The sequence below is a fragment of the Morone saxatilis genome, unplaced genomic scaffold (assembly GCF_004916995.1).
Source record: "Morone saxatilis isolate NCDOM2014 unplaced genomic scaffold, NCSU_SB_2.0 Contig1, whole genome shotgun sequence".
NCBI classification, from domain to species: Eukaryota; Metazoa; Chordata; class Actinopteri; family Moronidae; genus Morone; species Morone saxatilis.
The window spans coordinates 3394837-3397873 of NW_023339651.1; positions in this window are offsets into that span (position 1 = coordinate 3394837).

Genomic DNA, 3037 nt, shown 5'->3' on the forward strand with positions numbered 1-3037 from the left:
TTCTGCCCCTCCCCGACCCCCAAACAGACACTTCTTTTATTGAAATTCTTTGGTGTTCTAATCCTCAGCTTCCTCCAGGGGCAATAATGGACTCCCTGCGTCAGCCTTTTCCAGCGAGGCTATCATCCAAGCCTGCCTGGGTCACAAGTCCACCTCTCCTATTGAAGAAAACTGCCCCAGCAGTGTCATTCCTGTCACATCCAGCCCATCTACAGGCCATACAAGCCCCGATGCTATTGACCTGAAGAGCACATTTGTATTAATATTTTCAGTACATTTTCTAAACAAATGGGAGGTAATGGGAACCGTTACACATCCATTAAAAAATAATCTGATGCCTTACTCTTGAGATTTACAGAACAATTTGGGAATATTTTTTATTTTCCTTTTGTAATGGTATTTATCAGCTTTGATGACATTGAACAAATCCCCATTTTATCTTCACTTGAGTTCACTTAGAAATTTCATTTTGCCGGGAAGTGTGTAAAGTGCTGAAAATACAAGATACTGGTTAAAATTAGATGTCAGCAAATTTTACAAATAGAATGACAATAAGCACAATGATTGCTGAATACAGATTATACTGTATATTTTAAATATGTAGTGAGATTGTCTAATCCTTTTTAATAGAGGATGTAATCCTCGTTGACATGGATGGGGTTGACAAAATATTAGAAAGACCTCTCAGTATAAAGCAACACAACTACAGACTCCAAAATGAAAAAAAAGTTGTGTGAAAACCTCTCAAAGACATTTTCACATTTTAACTTAACTCATGAAGGTGGGAGTTATTGAATAAGTATTGAATCAGATTCTATATTAACCATATAACGACAACTGTGCACTGTATATACATGAGGAAAAAAGCATTAAGCAACAGATATTCAGACTATGACCATACCATTTAATTTGAATTCATCCTTTTTTTTATATGTATGCATGAAAAGACACTGTCACATCACATTGACCTTACAGTAGTTGTGTAGATACATGCAAAGAAAATGAGCCTGGCTTAATTATTATATATATTTAATCTTCACTGCACCACTGTGGTTGTGTTAAACTTACTGAACTGAAGGTGCATGGCAGTACAGGATCCAGGATGGCAGCAACCAGTTCAAAGTGTGTTGATGGTGACATCTGCTGGTCACACACAATCAGATTAATTGTCAAGCACATACATGAAATGTCTAGCAAGCATGAAGCCTGAGATGTGCTATAAAAACCAGAGGTGCAGCGAACAATTATTATGTTTTGATGTATCAGTCTATAAAATAATGTGACAAAGGCTCATCATCATTTTCCAGAATCCAAAGTGATGTCTTATGAGTGAATGTTGTGCACTGTACTGTATAACAATTGTGATTTACTTTTAGGTAAAGTTGTTGAACAAGCAGACAGCTTTTTCTTTGATAGGTTTGGCTAATGGTATTAAACTACTACACTGACAGAATTGCAACATCACTGCAATCTGGGGTGCACCAAGGGATGCAGCACCAATGTCCTTAGCCAAGAACATTGCAATATTGCCCTATCTGCTACTGCTGCAATTCAAACTGCTTTTTAAAAATATTTCTCTTAAAGCTGGCTGTTTTTATGAATAATGCAAGCTGCATCATCAGGAGAGTAAAGTGAATAATTTCTCTCCAACAATCTTTAAGTGCCAAATTAATATAAAGAGTATAGAAGTTTCAGTCACTAGTAAACCATTAGGTATGACAAAGGGAAGACCTATAATACGGGCTCTTTTAAGCAGTATTCAACAAACTGGTAACAACACAAGATAACATAAAAATCATTTTACAACAGGAAAAAAGTACACTATAACAATCTTTTTTGTACACGTTTTTGTAACAGTTCAGTCACAAATAGTGCATAAAAGTATTAAGGTCAAATCTCAGCCCGGGTTCTTTTTGTGCTTAATTTATTTGCACGTTCTCCCCAAAATACATAGTGTTATGGTTGTAAATTCATACATGACAATTAGATACAAGTTTTTGAATTGCCTTAGGGAAAAAAAACATATTTTACTAATGACATATAAGGAATTACACTAAGTACACAGATAAAGACACCCACTGATGCCAGAACAAAATGCAACATGAAATGCATCTCATCATTAAAAGCCTTTATTACTGCCATACTAATGGAATCACATTACGTCTGAAGGGCTCAGCCAGATGACCTATGGGCATCAGCCAAAGTGTGGAGAAATGTAGTCTACAGTAGAACATATCTAAACATCTATTAAATATGTGGTTGTACAGAAATGGATACGACTGCAGGACTTTGAAGCTTTGATGTTATCATTGTCAGTGGTAGAGTTTTCTTGCGGCGAAGATCTGACACCTGATATGTTTCAGATGTGTTCTGCACAATAAAACATAAAAGCAACACCATGTGGATTAAGGAACTTGTATAAATGAATCATTTTAAAATAGCTAAAACAGACATAGCACCCTAATTTTATTTCATTACCGAGAATTTAGGTGTAGATCTCAACACCATCATTGTGCAGCAAGGGAGGACTTGCACACAGACAACAAAACATAGATTCATTCTGGATTTTAGATGTTCATGTTGCACTTTTCTCTGCAAAATGAATGAGGCATGCATGACGTCAGTCACCCTATATATGGGTTACTAGACACGCATGAAGCCATTCGCCAGCAGGTCAAGTCATTACAAATACATTCGAATAATATAATTCCATTGCACTGATACATTCTCATACACACACTGGTATATACAGATGGTAGCTTGTACACTGGAAATTGGACCCACTTGTATAGAAAGACAATAAGATAGAGTCACAGAAAACAGGTAATATCTATTTGTTCCTTCCTTTTTAAGCATGTGGGGAAAATATGTATCTACATTTCTTGTGAATTACTCAATGCCATCATTCAGTCACTTCATTGACAGTCATTAGTGTATGTTATTTATGTTACTGAAAGGACTCGAAAAAAGTTTACCATCTCCCTTAAAATCTACATTGTGTGTCTTGATGTCAAACGTATCCAGATGACGAGACCCC